We start from the raw sequence: 20,996 nt of genomic DNA, 5'->3' as shown, positions 1-20,996 counted from the left end.
TGAAGGGGGTCATGAGGTACCATTGATCACCCGAAAGACCGAGATAGGGGGAACGTAAGAGTGAGTGCGTGAGTAACGGACGCTGGTCGGAGGTTACTGTGTGTGTAAGCAACCTATCAGAGAGACGATAGACATTTCGTCAGTTGTGTTGACAATTACATATAGACTGTGGACGTACAGTCGAGGGAAGTGACCGCTTGGTCGGAAGTAGTCATTTTTCGGTGTATGAATGGGACGCATGCATGACCGGGAGACGAGTTGAGAAAGGAGGGGTGCTGCTGCGAAGCGGAGAAAAGTGACGTCAGGTAGTGTCGCGCAGTGATTGGCTGACCGAAGAAAGACCGTGCCGTGATAGGCCAGCTAGAAAAGACGTCAGAAAGTGTCGCAACGTGATTGGCCGACCGGAGAAAGACCGCGCTGCGATAGGCCAAGCTAGCAAAGCCGCGACAGGATTGGTGGATTGTCATCAGGAAGTAAACAGAGTAGCGAGGCTGGATATTGTGCGCATAATTATGAAGTGTTTTAAATGGCTGAGAGCGGTGTTTAAAAAAGAGAAGCGGGGATCGTATGAGGGGGAAGAAGCCCCGCCGGAGGGTACGCCAGCTCGTTACATGGCAGTGAATGTTGGGCTGCATACGATCCTTTGGATATCAGAGTGGAGTAAGATTACTGAAGGAAATGAGGAACTGACGTTCCCGAAGTACGGGACGTTCAGATTAGAGGTGTTACATCGATTAAAATCAGTCATGACCTCAATGAGACCCTTGCCTAGACCGACCCAGTTTGAAGCTCTTGAAGCATGGATTAGGGCAGCGCATGAAAAGAATATGAACAGACGACAAGAAAGGGTGAAACGATCGGTAAGGGCAGTGCAGGATGCCAGGTGGGATGCGGATGCTAAAATATGGAGAGTGCATAACATGGAAGTAAATAAACTGTATCCAGTGTTAGAGGTGCCCGTAAATAAAAGCCCCCTAGAAGAAGATGATGAGAGCGAAACAGAGGACAGCTTGATAAACAGATTATTGACAGACAGGCCACCCCCGTATAATAGAGCAGGGGGAGAGGTCGAGCATACTGAAGGAGAAAAGGGGGGCAATGCAGGAGAGCATAGACCGCTTCCCAGTTCAGAGTGGGATCCTGAGGCAAAGAAAGAGCTGTCCCAGCCTAGTCAGGTGCAACAGGTAGTCGGGAGGTTTGTGGTACAAAGAGCGCCGGAAACGGAGTGCGCCACATCCTACAGATTACCAGATGCACTACAGGTACCTGTTACCATAGGTCCTATAATATCGATATATGACCAAGAAAGAGCAAGAGGGGAAGAACGGGTACGGAAGGACAGAGAAAGAGCAGAGAAGGCAAGGAGGAACGATACGATCAATTCCCCAAGTCAGATGCCGATACCGAGAGAGTGGAGCACCCCGATGCACACAGTAGGGGACCCAGGAGGGGATCCAGGGGGCCCTAGATGGCCAGCGGATCTGAGGGGATCTGGACGAAAATCCTTTCAAGAGCTAAACGAGTACATGAAGAAGTGGGATGAGGCAGTGGAGGCTCACAAGAGCATCATAGCTGCAGAAGCTGAAAGGGAAAGTCAGGACAGCAGAGCTCGGACTCACTGCGGGGCTGGGGAGAGCAGCCCGGAGTGGGACTGTAGAGAGAGGGATAGTAGGGGAGTCACCCATTGGGCCCGGAGTGGGAATAGAACAGATCTGGAAAACGGGGGCCCCGGGAGTGGAGGGGTGGCGTGCCCAATACTCAGTGAAGGGGAGAGGAGAGCGCAAGAGTACAGAAACAGCTTTAAGTGTCCACACTGTGTGCCCGGCAATAGAGAACAGAATGGGAGTTGTGAGAGGTCGCACCATAGTCCCTGTGATGACGGAAATGAGCGCAGCCCAGGGAATATGGGGAACCAGGAAGGATCGTATCGGATACTGAGCGATACTAGGCAAAGGGAGAGTAGCGACCAGAGGGAAAATAACAGAGAGGAGTACGGTGAAAGGAGAGAAGCAGAAGAGAGTGGGCAGAGTAAGAGTGGGGGTAACAGGCCCGTGTTCCATCACCTTCCAAGATCGGATGGCCGAGCATGGGACCTGGAGAGATGGGAGCAAGGGAGAGTACTCATTAACTCTCCCGAGCCCAAACGTAGAGCTCGAAGTTGGGATGGTAGGGAGACCAGTGAGCCCCCTTCGAAAGACATATTGCGAGCTGAGATAAAAGCTAAGAGACTCGATGTCGCCAGCTTAAGGTCAGACCTGGATGACATGATAGATGGTACCCTGCCTTTAGAAAGAATGGAAATGTATGAGCAGGATGAAATACTGTATATGGCAAAGGATATCACTCGAAAGGCGAGAGCAATCCATGAGAAGTTAGTCGAACTAGCAGGCAAATATATGGTGGATCTGTCAAGAACCAAAGCATTACAGGGTAACCACAGGCTACATTACACAGATCGAGACCTAGATGAGAGGAGAACGATTGGGCTGAAAACGCATATAAGGGAACTGATCACTGGAATAAGGACATGGAGGGCACTAGATAAGTGGGAAGAAAGGTGGTCCAAGAAAGGGACCGGTAGGAGAAGCACGCTTGGGACGACACCAGGAAGGCTGCAGGGAATAGAAGCATACCCTTTGCGTGAAGTCGCCAATGGGAACTATGTGCATGTCCCTTGGAGTAGGGGAGATTTAGCTGCTTTTACCACCTCCTTCCCCAAATTGCGGGAAAACCCGGTGGAGTGGTACAAGCAAGTTGAGAGATTTGTAAAAATCTCAAAGGTCCTATGGATAGATCTGAACACGCTGTTCGACATTGTAGTACCAGGAGATCTGTGGACAGCATGCAAGGTTAGCGCTGAGTGGCCCACAACGGAGCCAGAGAGAGATGCTAAGACTAATGGGCCGTCCGAGATTGTGATGGCAAAATTCGAGAGAGTGATGAATTGGCTGAAAGAGAAAGTGCCAATGCAAGACATAGATTGGGTCAGAATAGACCGAACCAGACAGGAACCCAAAGAGACCGTCCACGAATATTACGAGAGATTGCTGAAGGCGTTTAAACAGTATAGCGGCTTGGATGTAATGGATCCAAAAGACATAGGGCAATTCGTGTCCAAGTTCGTCCTGGGACTGAGACCGGATATTAGTTTAATGATTCAGCAACACTCGATTTGTTGGCAAAGTAAACCCCTAGACGAAATACTGAGGTATGCCAGGTACTGCTGTGATGAGATAGACTCCAAGGCTAAGAAACTAAAAGAAAAGTTGATGGTGGTACAGATGCAGGCAGCAGGAAAGGGGGGACATCAGCAACAGCAGCAAGGAACAGGTACAGGAGGAAAGAAGCAGTACAGTCAGAACAAGGGCAATGAGGAGAGTTCCACCTTTAGACCCAGATTAGACATAGCTGCCTTGAAGAAAACGACAAGGTGCCACCAGTGTAACGAGGTGGGGCATTGGAAACGCGAGTGTCCCTACAATGTAGAGATAGGAGAACAAGAGGAAGAGGAGGAAGAGGTCCAGAGAGCGCCTACGAAAGGGGTGACGCCATACCAAGGAAAGGTGCTCAAAGGGGGGGGGGCTCCTCCCCGAGCCCAGTTCCCGCAACCTCCTCGAGTAGGGACCATGGGTAAGACCTATAGACAGATGCCCCTGTTTGTAGAAGGAGAAGAGTGCTATTATGTGGACCCATTAACCGGACAGAGAGTGGAAAGAGAAGACTGCACCCTCGGGGCAGCCTTGGAAGTGGATCAGAGGGGACCCTATGTTGAAGCAGAAGTAGCAGGGTGCCCCACGACATTTCTGGTGGACACAGGAGCCACTAGGTCTACGATCAGATCAGCTGCAGTTCCAGACCTGCCCATGTCTGGAGAGACCGTACAAGTGGTAGGGGTCGCAAACAGGAGAATAACCAGCCAATTGACAGAACCGGTACAGGTGAAAATAGGGAAGTACAGCGATGAGCACCAGTTTGTGGTTTGCGATTCAAGTCCTGTGTGTCTGCTAGGAAGAGACCTGTTGTGTAAATTGAATTGTACTATATACTGTACACCTCAGGGAGTGGAGGTATTGACCAATGATGATGATGCAGACTTCAAAGTTGCAAACTCAAGAATATGCGTGGAGCTGTACCCTACTTTAACAGTAGATGAGCTCCCCTGGGACTTGAGAGCGACAGTGGCACCAGAAGTATGGGATTTCACTGGGGAAGAGATAGGATTGGTCAAAGGGGTGGACCCAGTGAAAATTGTAGTGAAACCGCATGCTGAGTTCCCAAGAACACCCCAATATAAATTGACTCCAGAAACGATTGCAGGCATAAAGCCCGTGATCGAGTCCATGATTAAACAGGGAATACTGAAAGAAATCGTGGGTAGTCCATGCAACTCCCCGATTATGGGTCTGCAGAAACCAAATGGGAAATTTCGGATAGTACAGGACCTTCGAAAGATTAATAACATAGTCGTTTCATGTTGTCCAGTGGTACCGAATCCATCAGTGATACTGTTTCAGATTCCATTCCAAGCTGAGTGGTTCACTGTGATTGATCTTTGTCAGGCTTTCTTTTCGATCCCTCTGGACGAAGAAAGCCATTTTCTTTTCGCATTTAAGCTGGAAAATCGCGTCCTAACATGGTGTCGTATCCCTCAGGGGTATACAGAGAGCCCATCGATCTTTAACCAGCTTTTGAAGAAAAATCTTGAAAGTCTAGTGCTGCCCCAGAAGTCAGTTCTGGTCCAGTACATAGACGACCTCCTTGTGGCGTCAGAAACAGAAGAAGCTTGCAGGGAGGACTCCATTGCTTTGTTAAATCACCTAGCTGCCAATGGGCACAAGGTGTCCCCGGGAAAGTTGCAGTACTGTCTGACAGAGGTGCAGTACTTGGGACACAGAATAGAGAAAGGCAAACGAAAGGTGTCACCAGACAGGATAGAGGCGATCATGAAAATGAATGCGCCTAAGACACAGAGAGAGGTCAGGATGTTCCTAGGGATGGTGGGTTATTGCCGACAGTGGATCGCGAACTTTTCACTGAAAGCAAAGCCCTTGCAAAAACTGACGCACAAGGAGGTGAGCGATCCGGTACCATGGGACAAAGACTGTTTGATGGCATTCCTACAGCTGCGAGAGGACCTGTGTCGTGCTCCGGCATTGGGAATGCCTGATTACAATAAACCATTTTTTCTTTACTGTTGTGAGAGAGAAGGTTGCGCGTTGTCTGTGTTAGTCCAAATACATGGGAATGCCCGTAGACCAGTTGCTTATTTCTCGGCTACTTTAGACCCAGTAGCCGCAGCGTTGCCCGGATGTCTCAAATCCGTTGCTGCAACGGGTGTCAGCATTGAGAGATGTGAAAATATCGTCATGGGGCACCCGTTAGAGGTGTGCGTGCCCCATTCTGTTGAACTGTTGATGACCAGGACCAAAACACAGCATCTGACCAACAGCAGGCTCACGCGCTATGAGCAAGTTATTCTTGCTGCAGAGAATGTGACCCTCAAGAGATGCTCTGTTTTGAACCCTGCCACCTTGATGCCACTCCCAAATGATATCGAGGATGATGATGAATGTACAGACCATGACTGCCTCGATGTGACTGAACTATGCACCAAACCCAGACCCGACATCGTAGATGAGCCACTGACTGACCCAGATGAAATTTTCTTTGTCGATGGCTCATGTGTAAGAGACGAAGTTGGGCAGTTGAGAGCAGCTTATGCTGTTTGTACAATTACTGGAGTTGTGGAAGCTGGGTGCCTGGAAGGAGTACACTCCGCTCAGGTAGCCGAGATTATTGCCCTGACACGTGCTTGCTTGGCAAGCAATCAAATTCGAGTCACCATATATACCGACAGCCAATATGGTTATGGGGTGGTTCATGATTACGGGCAGTTATGGTCTCAAAGAGGGTTCATGACCTCTTCAGGCTCTCCCATTCGCAATGGAGAGTTTGTGCGCCTGTTGTTAGAGGCGTTGCAATGCCCAGCAGGTATCGCAGTTGTAAAGTGCACCGCACATACCAGAAATGAGGACTTCGTTTCGAAAGGCAATAGATATGCTGATGAAGTTGCGCGGTATTGCGCAGAACAAGGGTACTCTTTCACAGAGGTGGAAGTGGGTGGAATAAATGTAAGAACTGAATTAGCCATGATATTGGAAACTGTTGATACTTGGGATGAACTGTCAAACATGCAAGAAAATGCTCCTGATTTTGAAAAAGAAACATGGGAAAAGGCAGGATGTGTAATGGGTGAGTCCCATTTTTGGGTCTCAGCAGACGGCAGAGCAGTGTTGCCCAATGAGATGGTGAGTCCAATGGCCAGACTCATACATGGTCCCGTACACTTAGGGAGAGATGCTATGCTGAGAGTGTTTAGACAGACTTGGTACAATCCTAAGTTTCGAATAGCAGCAGAAGCAGTGTGTCAGCGTTGTGTGACCTGTCAGCAGCTGAATGTAGGGAAAAGAACACCAGTTGCACTGAGTCACATAGGAAGGTCTGGAGGTCCATTCAATCGAATGCAGATAGATTTCATTGAAATGCCGAGATGCAACCGCCTCCGCTATGTCCTGGTGGTTGTTTGTGTGTTCTCCAGATGGGTTGAGGCATACCCTACACGTAGGTGCGACACCCTCACAGTGGCCAAGTTACTGCTTAGGGAACTCATTCCGCGCTTCGGGGTGCCGGCCTCTTTGGAATCAGATAGGGGAACGCATTTCAATAGCGAGCTTGTGAAGATGATTTGTGCAGCTCTAAATATTGATCAGAAGTTGCATTGTAGTTACCGACCAGAAGCCTCAGGAATTGTGGAGCAGATCAATGGCACGATCAAAGCCCGAATTGCCAAAGTGTGCTCCTCAACGACCCTGAGTTGGCCTGACGCCCTGCCATTGGTTCTCATGAGCCTTCGTAGTACCCCAGACAGAAGAACGGGGTTGTCACCACATGAGGTGTTAATGGGGAGAGCAATGAGGTTACCATCTGTCCCAACTACTGCACTGTTAAATATCACAGATGATATGATCCTGGACTATTGTAAGGGGCTGTCTGACGCCATTCGTTCTGTGTCCCTTCAGGTGCAGGCTGCCGAGGTTCCATCGTGCCAGGGCCCGTGCCATGACCTGTATCCTGGGGACTGGGTCCTGGTGAAAAAACATGTGAGAAGAAGCTGCTTGGATGTTCGTTGGCGTGGGCCCTTCCAGATCATCTTGATTGCGAATACGGCTGTGAAGGTGGGAGGCCTGCCCAATTGGATCCACGCGTCACATACGCGAAGGGTTCCAGCACCTCGGGAAGAAACAGCTCCTCTCTCGGATAGACGTCCAGCAGAGGACCGAGAAGCCATAGAGGGGGCTAGCCAAGCTGAAGAGGTGCCAGCGGAAGCAGGGAACGAGTCTGACCAAGCTGAGGACGGTCAGTACAACAGCGAAACAGACGACGCTACAGAAGGAGAAAGTAGCTGGGAGTACGAGTCAGACACTGACAAGTCTGACAGAGAGCGAGAACAGACAAGAAGGAGAAGGAGTAGAAGGGCACGTGGAGAAGCTAATTGGCCGCAAAGAAGGAGTTCTAGCCTGAGGTCAACTCCAGAGGTAACCCTTCCTCCGATATCAGAAGACTCAGACCCGGAAGAAGGTGCTCAGGGCGCTGAAGCACCGGACCGAAGAAGGTCGAGAAGAGTGCGTGTGCCTAACAGAAGATACTCCACTCCTGAGTGGACATATCTGGCGACAAATGTCTGTGAAACAGGAGACAGGGAGGATTCGAGCGGTGGTGGTGTCCAGTTCTGAGCCCATAGTCACCGTGGAAATACGACTGTTGGTACCCGGAGTCGAACAAGAAGGGTCACTAACATTCATGCTCCCCAGACCTCCCCGCCTCAGCAAGTTAAAACACATGTTTCTTTCAGAATTGCAATTCCCCGACTTTGGTACAACGATAACAGCACATGAAGAGCACAATCTTCGTTTGGAAATACTGAACTTTGCTATCGAAGCTGCAGGTACAGGCTTGATAGTAGACTGTTAAAGGACTTTGTAAATAAAGTGAACAGAAAAAAGAAGATTACCTAGCGCCCAGGAAGCAGAGAATTTTAGGGAACTTCCCTTGAGTTGATGGAGAAGGGCTAGGGTTGTCTTTATTGAACTGTTAAAGGACTTTTGCGAAAAAGGTTGTCAGCTTCCAGTTGTGTGGATTCTAAAGACAAAAAAAAAAAAAAAAAAAAAGAGACTGTAAAGGAACGAGAGGAAAAGAACTTTTTGCTAAGATAAGAGAGAGCCATATTGTCTGACGAAATGGAGGCCGGCACCCAGAACCGCAGAGCTAAATGTATAATAGGTACACTAATAGTAGGAGTGATAATATTAATAGCTTTAGTGGTAACAATTTCTTATGTAAAGGGACATGAGGAAGAGGCGAAGGTAACTGATGTGAAATCTGTAGAAACGCTTACACCCACTGTTGCTGGTGAGAAAAGGGAAAACATTCAAGAGAAAGCGTTATTAGCTGCAGAAGCCCGCAGGTTACACGTAGATGAGTCCCAAGGAGACTTTAGGTCAAATGCTTATGCTAAACTCTTATATGAATACGTGGATGCCATGGAGGTTAAGGACTGTTATGTCTGCATGCAGTTGCCGGCGTCTGTAGATGAAGGCATTAGATACCATCACCTCCCGCTGACATATGGCATTACATGTAGCTTATTGCTTAGTATATTTTATGAGAGAGATAGTTTTGAATACTATTTCTCCAACTATGATTCAGTGTTGCCAGAAGTCCCAAATTATAAGCAGATGAACAAATGGGACTACTGGAAGAGTGAAGACAGATTGGCCAAATTCTTCATTCCTTGGATTACCTTAGATACTTCACATGCCCGTAGAAATAACCTGACATGCAAGGTGTCAGAAGTCGAGAAGAAGTTCATAGGGCAGGTGGATGATCGTTACAGGAGACAAAAGATTTTGAAAAAATCAGGACAATGGAAAACAGATTGGACCGAGGAAGAGAAGGCACACAAGAGAAAGGGTAGTAGTGGTCCAATAGCTTTAGATAAGACGCAGAGAGGAAAGCTATGTCTTCACCGAGCCAAAACGTATTATGAAAATGTATACGTGGGAGAAGTCGACTGTGAACATGCTTTCAATATAGAGTACTATACTAAGGATTTCCTGAAGGGAATGCAAGTGATTCCAAATGTGTATTTTGTATGTGGAAGAAATGCTTACGTGCGACTACCTGACAACTGGTATGGATCATGTTACCTAGCAATTGTCTTCCCCAAAATATATCATGCACAAGACTTAGTGATCATCGAGGGCAAGACATCATCAAGGGGAAAGAGAGATGTAGGAGATGCAGAAATGGTTGGAGATGTCTTTGGAGCTATGTTCCCTCTTTTGGGAGTAATCCTTAATGATGTTAAAATTAGACGACTGGCAACAGTTGTCGACAGGTTGTCTGCCAGCACTGCTCAGTCCTTAATGCTGGTAGAAGGGGAGATGCAATCGATAAGGGCTATGGTTCTTCAGAACCGTCTTGCGTTAGATGTCCTACTAGCAAAAGAGGGCGGAGTCTGTAAGGCTTTGAAGGTCCAGGAATGTTGTACTTACATTCCAGACAATTCAAAGCCCCTTGAGAAAGTTATTAGGAACATAACTAATATTCACAAGGAGATCGAAGACTTGAGTAGAGAAAATGTCTGGGAAAAGGTGGGCCACGGAATGAGTGAAGTTGGAGGGTGGATTTCCACCATAGGCAAAAGCTTTGTGTGGTATATACTAAAACCTATCATCATAATATTGATCTGTGGGATTATATTGTGGGGATTGGTGAGGGTATTCAAATGGTACAGAGCAAGAAGGTCAGAAAGGGCCCAAAGAGAACAGCTGCAGAGATTGGCTGCCATACAAGATAATCAGTACAGGAGTCTGAGGGCTCTGGAAGCGCAGAGACAAATTATGCCAGCAATAACTGCAGTTTAAATGTTAGTGATGACCCCGAGAGGTCATCAAAGGGGGGAACTGAGAGAGCGCAAACTGACCTAAATGTATGAGTGCATCACACTTACCTGTAGTAAGCATAAATCATGAGGAGAAATGCCATGAGTGCTAATAGTATCTGAAATTATATTCTGAATGTATAGCTAATGTAGAGATTTAAGTAGAAGTGGAACTAATACAGAAATGTGTGACACTATATGATTTTATTAGATGTGATTATTCCTGAATTCATGTCGTGTAGCTGCTAAAATGTAAGATGGCATGTGGTAAAACGCAGAATGTGGTAGGCCTCAGGGCCAAAGCTAGAAAGTGTTTCTTTTCACGACATAGATTGAAATAATGTTTTGGCCATTGCATTAATGGGCCATGATTTATAGATGTGTTTACTGAATAATAGAATAAGAGTATTAACATGCTTTAATTAATGAAGAAGTTGAATGCTATAATCATTATGAGAAATGCTGTGGGCCTGAATTATTTTAAACATTGATTTATACGTACATGTCTGGGCTGAGAAATGTTGCAAGCCTTTTTGGAAGTCTATGAGAGTTGGGTTCTTGGCTGCAGATATCTGTCTGCAAAGGAAAAGGGGGGATCCAATTATAAATGAATGAATAGAGGTCTGTTCAGTAGACGGCCCAGACATGGAGGAGGGTTCCGGAATGTTTAAGGGGTATCAGCGGGCCGGAGAAGAGTCTGAGAAGCAAGGTCAACTCCAACGTACGAGGCCCAATACAAAGCAGCATGGAAAAAGCCAGAAGCTACACCACGTGAGAGGCGTCTCACGAGGGGCGTCTCAAATGTTGTTGACTGTTTTGTATTAGGGACAGCACCCCTGGGTGGAGTTAGAGCAGATACCTGAGGACCCTTTAGAGAGCGGATGGGTAGGCAGAGAGGGGTCATGACTGGAGAACTATAGGTTTTCACCAAGAGACTTAGAGTGAGTGACTTCCCTTGGGGGTCATTCACTGCTGACACCTTCGTTAAGTTGGGATTTGGTTAAGTAGGGATACCATCTAGAGCAGGGTAGGGACAGCCTAACCTGTGCGTTTTCCTCCAACTTAAATGAAGGAGAGATATGCGTCAATGCTGATAGCTTTATTATTCTTAGAACTTGTGTTAGTGATTTCCGTTGCTCGTCTGAGGGCTTTCAGAGAACACATGTATGTAGTTGGACCTGTGTATCTCGTGAATCTCATTCTGAGATGCCTGTATTTGCAGCTTATCATATCTTTACAATAAACTTTTGAAAGCTAGAAGTTGTTTGTGATCTTTGGGAGCAGAGTCCTTTATTGGGTGAACTAACTTGCAGAGAGGTGCACTTTCTTTCCTCAAAGACAGGCAACAAAGGTTCAGTCGACCAGATCGAGGTTTGGATCAATAGTGATAAAGTATCGATCAAAATCTCGCCCTTCCACCTGTTTTCCATAAAGGAAATGGGACTGTATTAAAAAAAACTTTACTTTGGCAGTGGTTTCCTGGACCACAGTCTACTCCCCAACTAACGTTTGTTAACATTCACAAAGGGGGAGTGGTCCCCCAGGACACTCCTTCCATTGGCAAATAAGCTATCACCCCAACTTCGGAGTCTGTAACATTTCGATGGTTTCTGAGCGCTATTTCGGTCCTGAACTATTGCTACATATGAATAGTAATCGATTTGCGAGAGGCGCCAAAAAAAGCTGCTTCCAAGGAGCGATTCCTTATCCAATTCTAAACTAATGTTTGGGGTTGGGAAAAAGTTACTGACTCCTAAAATGGATTTAGTGCATTCCAAAACCAATTTTTGCAGCTGCAATATCCGAACTGGAGAGTTTATAATTACGACCATAAAAATGCTTCGTACATATGGTCCTTTGTACGTTCTTGATCTGTTCGTACTCCATCAAACCAGGGGCGTAATCACCACGGTTTATGTCTCAGAGTAAATTAACTTGGAACCACTGAATGCTTTGTTTACAACGCACAGAACGTGCTCAAAATGTGTGCTTCTGGAGAAGACGAAGGCTATAACAGTGTGAAGGGAAGTAACACGACCACGTTTTTCTCCCCAAATATTTCCAATTTTTGTTCACCTTACTGTCTTTGACCATTGCTTCGAGGTGCCTCTGATTGACCGTATTACAACAGATAAAAATGGCAGTATGAGGATATTGGCCTCAATGGACCTGACCTTTGATAAAATAAAAGGCCTGCATTAGGAAGGTGAATATTAAAGAGTGCCACCGATGGGGCACTTCACCAAGAATAGAGAACCTACCCCATAGAAATAGTATTTCTCCTTGTTAGGATTCTGACGCATTCCCAGGTTTACGAAATGTTGTAAATCTGGCAGAATCCATGAGTGTTGCATGGAAACACCAACATCAACACCCATGGAACGCCCCTTTCATGCAAAGTGCTGCGTGAAAAGGGCCGTATTTACAAGGCCATGAAAAACCACGCAGGGTGGATTTGCGTGGCCTTGTAAATATGGGCCAGCACACTGCGCCACTGGTGCGTCAAGAAAAGTGCCTCAACGGCGGCACAAGGGGCTTGTAAATAAGCCCCTTTATGTTTTGACAACAATGCACAACAATCCTCCATGTAGAGTAGCACATTGAGTGACGTGGTCTCTAGCAAACCACCCCTGCAGAGTAGTGCTTACACTGATCTGATGCAGGCATGCTGACTTGCTTGACTGAAGCTGAGCAGATCATGAATAAGCAGCAGCTAGATGTGTGCCCTTGAGGCTTGTAGTGAGTAGTCATCATTTTACACCATGTCTATCACATGAATTACTAGTGATAGACAAACACCCTCTATTTGTGCTCCTACCCATGGGAGGGGGCAAAAATCATAATTCTGTGTCCGAACTTGATCAGGAATGAGAGCTAAAGGCAACTGTAGAAAGCATTACAAAGTTAGCCAAATACTCCACTAATGCAGTGAGCAAAACCCTTGTATGAGGAAGATGCTGGCTATATGGCCATAATGAAAGAGCTGAGGCTGTGACAAACTGTGACAAACATACAACCTAGGGAGGAGCTCAACCTCTCATGGCGGCGAGTGTCAGTGTGTGCTCTCTCATAGAAGTGGCTGAAAATCCAGGGTCTTCCTGAGGATCCCTGATGTGTGTGATGAATGATTCCACTGCCAAGAGTTACCGCCTAAAATTAAGAGCCACCAAGTGACTTAAGACTTCAGTCGGCATTTGAGGTGGACTGCATTGTTCTGGAAGAGGTAACGACCTATGGCCCCAGACAAGGACATGTATAGACTAACTCTACATTTGGGACAGGCTCTGAACTTTGGGTGGGTGGTGGGCTGTTAGGCCCTGAGGAAGAAGCCGCAAAACAAGACTCACTGGATCTCATACAAACAACCACTGGACAACCACTCCAATGCTGACACTGATGCTGCTTACACTCCCTGACTGAGAGTATGCCACTGTGTCTGTCTCAGTCTGCAGCCAGCCCTGGAAGAGAAGCAGAGGAGTATCCCACAGTGGACAATGCACAGCAAACCCTACATCAAGTGTCGAGGCACCGGCAGTGAACTGCAGGCGAAAGGCCCCAAAAATGCTAACAGATATTATGTCATTGTGACCAGCAGCGGGGGGAAAAAACTGCCATTTTTGGGGACCATAAGACTAGCTCTTGGACACACGGTGATCTGGGCTGCAGGAGCGCCCCAAAGACTACTTCCTAGAAATATCCCAAAGCCTAAGGGGCAATGAACATTACTACATAAAGTTCTGACCCTAGAGAACAGTTCAAACTATCCCCAGAGATTACTAAGGTTACTAATTGCAAACAGTATACCACTTGCAGTGACTATGTGTTTGCTTCCTAAACTACTAACTGGACAGCATTTTACTAATTGTTGTTGGGCATTATATTGAGTTCTCTAACCCCACACACACTAAGCCCTGAGTAAGCAAAGGACTGGCTTGGCTGGATGTCGTATGCTTAAAGGGTGTACCTGGTGATCAGTTTTAGGCAGGATAGTAAGGTTAAGCCACAGGACACTAGTGGTAAACGGTTCTAATTGACATAGGTTGAGACCAGTGACCACTGATTACCCTGGGACTCCTGACAATGTTGTCACATGCTCCCTCAGCCACTCATTTCCTGAAAGTCACTCACTGTCATCCAGCCTACCATGGATTTCCTGTGTCTCATATGGTCTGTTGAGTCATGGTCAGGACTGTCCTCTGAATGCAGTGCCCAGGGCATTTACTGCAGTTATAAATTGTCTGGTTTGGGGTTTTATGGATTGCAATGTCAACCATACTGTCAGAAAGCAACAATAATGTGTTATAGTCCAAGCTTTCAGTCATACCCCGGGAACAGTCTCTAGCCAGTGTGTGTAAATACAAAAGATGAATGAAGTGCGTTTGTACTAAACACAGTTATACAAGCAAACATCTTAGTTTTCCAAGCCCTTGCACCTTCCTTTGCTAACACCTGCTCTAGGTGTGGCTTCAGGGTGCAGATGGTTTAGCAACACATTCCACTGCAAATGCTGTCTGCCTGTGCTCTGTCTTAGCTCCTAACAAGGCCTGCAACCCCATGTGCAGGAGGCAGGCAAGGTTTGATTCAACCAAGCTACTTTTTATTCAGCAGCTGCATATTTAAGGAGGAGATAAGAGCAATCCATGGCCGTAACCAGGAAGTATATCTTCTCTTCACAATTGTTTTCCAGTCTTTCAGTTATTCATTTTTAGTAATGGGCAAAGGAAAACCTAAAGAGACAAATTGGTTTCCTTCACTTTTGCCAAACCTATGAGTCGAACCATCAATTTCACCATCAATTCCATTCACATTGCCATGACTGGATCTCTTGATATGTGATACAGTTCTGCTCTCTCCTTACACCGATTTCCAGTGACTTTCTGGCATAGCCATGGACTTGACAAGCAATATTGCATGGTCTTGAAATACAACATTGCATAATCTATGATATATTTTTACATAGAGCAAGTGATGGGTGCTATGGTTCTTCATGAGTATGGACTTGATAAAGCGTACACTTGGAAAACAATGTCTGATTGCAAAGATAAAGCAACTAATTATGTGAGGTGAAGTGAAACCAGGACCACCTACACTCAGGCCCCTTCTAAACTGAGTCATTTAAAGCACCACAACCTCGTTTTAAATTGACCATCCTGAGAAAAGAAGACATGCAGCTGTCTTTACTCATCCTTTCTTCACTAACAATAAACCTTGAGGTATCTCTGGTTGGGTATTGAGACCTAGTCTAACATCATTCACAGATGACTTCTTAAAGATTGATTTAATTATTTTTCAAAATTAGTCAGAATGTTAATTATATCGGTTCCCTAATTCTGCTCGCAAATACCTGGTGTAAAATCTGATTCAAGGATATAGCCGGGACCCCCAATCCCCATGGTCACACTCTGCTCTGCTGATATAATAACACTTTAGCAAAACATAGGTCAATGGGGAAAGGACATAGTGATTTCAGGGATTACAGATCTAAAAAGACACATCAAACACCCTCAACATCCCAGTGCAACTTGTGGCGCCTTATACTCTGGTTCACCAAATATGCCCAATTTTGTACAAGTTTTTGTAAATACCTACCAGTGAACCGTAAGTACCTTTATTATTGTCACCTTCTCACTTTGCGCTGTCTATCTCTGTTCCACTTGTCACCTGCGCCGTCCACTTTGAGTGTCACGAGCACTTGTGTGCACAAAGTTCGTCGGGTTACTTACATATTCAATGTTAACTGTGCTGATACAACTGTTTCCAATTTGTCTTTGTTTTTTCATTATAATGTTTCCTCTTACATTTTTTCAAAACATGATGCCTCTGGTACGTTTGCTTAATCAATGAGTCTCCCTACTTTGCAACTACATGTGCATGTTTATTTACTAGCATATAAAATAATACGTTTAGATATTGTTGTACCAGACTAGTGGGCCTGCAGCACTAATTGTGCCATCGACATAAATAGCATTTCAAACCAGTTTCAGGGCCTATTGCAGGGCCTGTGTGTGCAACTTTTGGCATTTAAAACTACTCGACAAAGTTTCGGTTTGCTCACTTGGCCACTGGATTCAAGATAGCCTGGCTGATGAGGATTATAAATCCGAAACCGGTCCCAGGATGCTTGTTTCCGGTCCAGTGAAGACATGGCTTGGCAGTTTGGGCTGGACTGTTCCCATGAGGTACAGGGTCAGACTGATTTGCAAATGGCCATGTCTGAACTGGGGTGGCTGAGTGGGCTAAAGAATGGTGATGGATTAAACCCAGATCAGTTGACTGGGGGTGAGTGTTTGATTTGCTCAAATGCTCCGTCCATCATCCCCTTTTGTATCGCTTTGTTCGCCCTAAGTGTGGCAGGGTATGCTCAGACGTGAGTCCCTTGCTCACTTGGCTACTGGATTCAAGATAGCCTGGCTGATGAGGATTATATATCCGAAACCGGTCCCAGGATGCTTGTTTCCGGTCCAGTGAAGACATGGCTTGGCAGTTCGGGCTGGACTGTTCCCATGAGGCACAGGGTCAGACTGATTTGCATATGGCCATGTCTGAACTGGGGTGGCTGAGTGGGCTAAAGAATGGTGATGGATTAAACCCAGATCAGTTGACTGGGGTTGAGTGTTTGATTTGCTCAAACGCTCCGTCCATCATCCCCTTTTGTATCGCTGTGTTCGCCCTAAGTGTGGCAGGGTATGCTCAGACGTGAGTCCCTTGCTCACTTGGCCACTGGATTCAAGATAGCCTGGCTGATGAGGATTATACATCCGAAACCGATCCCAGGATGCTTGTTTCTGGTCCAGTGAAGACATGGCTTGGCAGTTCGGGCTGGACTGTTCCCATGAGGCACAGGGTCAGGCTGATTTGCATATGGCCATGTATGAACTGGGGTGGCTGAGTGGGCTAAAGAATGGTGATGGATTAAACCCAGATCAGTTGACTGGGGGTGAGTGTTTGATTTGCTCAAACGCTCTGTCCATCATCCCATTTTGTATCGCTTTGTTCACCCTAAGTGTGGCAGGGTATGCTCAGACGTGAGTCCCTTGCTCACTTGGCCACTGGATTCAAGATAGCCTGGCTGATGAGGATTATCAATCCAAAACCGGTCCCAGGATGCTTGTCCAGTGAAGACGTAGCTTGGCAGTTCGGGCTGGACTGTTCCCATGAGGCACAGGGTCAGACTAATTTGCATATGGCCATGTCTGAACTGGGGTGGCTGAGTGGGCTAAAGAATGGTGATGGATTAAACCCAGATCAGTTGACTGGGGGTGAGTGTTTGATTTGCTCAAACGCTCCGTCCATCATCCCCTTTTGTATCGCTTTGTTGGAGAGGAAGGGCACGTGAATCAGACCAAGCTAATTTGTCACAATTGTCAACATTTACATGCATTAATTACCATCAGCAGTACAAGTGGCATGGCCTGCCAACAAAAATTACATCTATGTAATGGATAATGACCAACCATCAATGGTAAATAACCCAGTTTTTGTCCTTGTAGGGACAGGAAATGGCAGAGTCTGGCCTCACTACCCTTGTATCCATGTGCATATAAAGACATATTTTGAGCTATGATGTTATGTACACATGGGGGCATATTCTCAAGAAGTGTTGCATCGCAAAATTTAGCTTAACTCAACTTTGCATATCGCTGTTCATCGCGAGAAAATAACATCGTCTTAACGTCCTATTCTCAACCCGCCGGCACCATGCGATAGTAGCAGGATAACGTGCCAAATGACCGCGTAAAAATCAACGCAATGCACAAAAAATGCGAAACACGAACGCCAAAAATGGTGCGATGCCGCAAATCGCGATTCCAAAATTAGTGACAACCAGCGACAGGCCTGCAATTCCCACGTGTCATGTGGGAAAATGCACTATAAAAGCAACAAAAAAAACCACCAAAACCAAATCAAACTACGTAGCACCATGGATGCGCCCGGACCGAGTGCAGAGGACAACCTGAACCCCACAAGCCCCACGGAGGACCATCCAGGAACCCAGTGGTCAGGGAAGGGCAAGGAGAAGAGGAAGGCAGGGTTCAGTCCGCAGGAAGACCGGATCATCGTCACGGAGGTGACAGAAGACTACCAAGAACTGTTTGTCACCTCCACTGCGGCACTGGCAACCAAAACGGAAATATGGCAGACCATTGTCAATAAAGTCAATGCAGTCAGAGTGTCGAGGAGATTAATTGAGGAGGTGAAGAGACTCAGGCATGATGTGCAAACTCAGACCATACAGAAACTCGCTGCCAACAGGAAGGCAGCGAGGGCGACAGGAGGTGGGAGTCCTGCACCACAGGAGGACCTGGATGAGCTGGAGGAAATGGTGGCCACAGTCACCAGTGTGGAGATGGTGGCAGGAGTTGGGGGTCTGGACACAGCTCTATATGACCTGTGCTAACAGCAACAGGGTGAGTAACTACCAGGGAATGGGCGGACGGGGGCAGATGGGCAAATGGCACACATGCACAATCATGTGTAGCACACTGCACACTCGCAATGATAGTGGAACATGTCCATGATGCCCTTGGCACACTGTTGCACACATAGAAAGACCAAGTCAGCCCATCCACCATGTGCACATATGGGCCCCCTCCATATCACCAACGACACAACCTACCCATGCACATGTGCAGAATCCAGAAAAGCAGTGGCTGTGTGAGCCACACTGACTATGCAAGTGACACTGCATGACCAATAGAATGGATGCTTTCAAAATACATGACATGGTGCACGATTCTACATGGAAGTGGCCCAGTGTGGATCACATCCATAAAGGAGCATGTCACACTCTGACACATCCACGTGCACCTACAACCCATGACGTCCATTACACATCAGCAGACAAACACTGCACAAGACCACAAAATCTGTCCAAGGGCACAAATGACACAAGTCGCAAACATTTCAGCCCCTGAAAAGCACACAATTCAAAGGCACACTGCCTCAAAGGGATAAGGGTCCATGAAATCAGACCTGCAGGGGCGACTCTCCCACAATGCAGCACACACACTTAGCAATCACAGCACATCAACATTGACGGCAATGTGGTACAAAGTGCAACATCTACACCACAGGACAGAGGACACAACAGGTTCCGCTTGTGCCAAGTAACTGGCCACTCACATCTGGCATTGCCTGACACTGTGTGATGATAATGTATGAGTACAACCACACATCCATCATGTAGTCGCCACTGTCTGCCGTCAAATAGCCAGCTCCACCAAAACAGTCACAATGTACATTGTCATGCACTCTGTATGTAAACATCTGCAAAGCGTCAGCATACATGGGATACTCTGTTAACCTGCATCTCCCCTTTACATTGCAGAGGGGCAATCAACACCTACTGCAGAGCAGACCACAAATCTCATCAGTGATGATGAAGAGGACAACCTGCACATATGTTCAGACACCCTCCAACGGCTAATGGACAGCCTCCGCACACCACCCCCAGGAGCAGGGCAGTCCAGCTGCCTCGAGGTGACCCCACCCCCTACACATACCACACAGCAGGAAACACACACCACCACGGCTGTCTCATAGGACACCCCCCGAACAACACATGGAATTCCAACGCTGTGTGTTGGGTTGCCAGGTGGAGATGGCTAATCAGCTGCGGGTGGGTTTCGAGCTTGTGGCAGCCAAACTCGATGCCATACGTAGGTGTCTGAGTCCCATCAGGGATCCCTTACAGTCCCTAACAGACACCCACTGTCCGTACCATGCTCCCCAACAATCCTTGGCTGACATCGCTGGGGCCATCACCAGATACAAGAACTGTCTAGTAGACCATGGATCAGATGCAGGCTGGAAGTATGGCTGCCATTGCTGAACACCAGTGAGATGTAGCTGGGATCTTCCATGCCTTGCAGTTTCTCATCTTGCCATTGCTACCACTGAGCCTGTCCCAGATAACTGCTGCAGGAACTTCAACACACACATCTCCGACCCCTGATGTGTCAGTAGTACACAGTGATGCAGCCCTATCACCTTCGCACCCTGATGTGTCAGTGGCACAGAGTGATGCAGCCCTATTACCTTCGCACCCTGATGTGTCAGTGGCACCCAGTGATGCAGACATTAAACCACCACACACAACATTCCCCGGAGAAACTGGAACAAAATCACCTCCGACCAACTCCTCACATCACTCAACCAAAACCCTCCCACCCTAGCAATGGACCCAGACCAAGCGGCCACCAACCTCAGGCAATGGATTACCCACAGTGCGGACGAATTAGCACCCCTGAAAAAGCACCAGCTCAAATCATCCAGCAAAAAGGCCCCCTGGTTCAATGATGACCTTAAAAAATCCAAGAAGCTATGCCGCACCCTGGAGAAGAATTGGAGAAAAAACCCAACCTCAGACAACATGGCCTCCCTCAAGACAGCCACCCGCAAACACCACCAACTGATTCGATCCGCCAAGAAATCAGCATTCAAGGACCGTCTCGACAACAATTCTCATAACAGCAAGGAACTCTTCAATATCGTCAAAGAATTCACCAACCCTACCGCAGCATCCAACGACATCACTCCCTCCCAAGACCTCTGCGATGCACTATCCTCCTTCTTCTACAACAAAATTGCCGACATCCACAACAGCTTCAAGAATACTCCCAGTGATCAACCCGCCCCACCCCCTTCAGATTCCACTCCTCCAAATAACAACCTCAGCGCCTGGAACCCAATCACCACTGAAGACACCATTCGCCTCATGAAGTCAATACACTCTGGCTCGCCTTTTGACCCCTGTCCCCACCACATCTTCAACAAAGCTGACTCCATCATCGCACCCCAACTCCGCGATGTCATCAACTGCTCTTTCAACTCTGCCACCTTTCCAGAAATCTGGAAACACGCCGAACTCAGCGCCCTCCTGAAAAAACCCACAGCAGACCCCTCAGAACTGAAAAACTACCGACCCATATCCCTCCTCCCTTTCCCGGCCAAAGTCCTCGAGAAAGCCGTCAACAACCAACTCGCCGCCTTC

The sequence above is a fragment of the Lissotriton helveticus genome, chromosome 4_1 (assembly GCF_964261635.1).
Source record: "Lissotriton helveticus chromosome 4_1, aLisHel1.1, whole genome shotgun sequence".
Taxonomy (NCBI): Eukaryota; Metazoa; Chordata; class Amphibia; order Caudata; family Salamandridae; genus Lissotriton; species Lissotriton helveticus.
The sequence above is the reverse complement of the archived record's forward strand: the minus strand, read 5'-3'. Positions refer to the sequence as shown.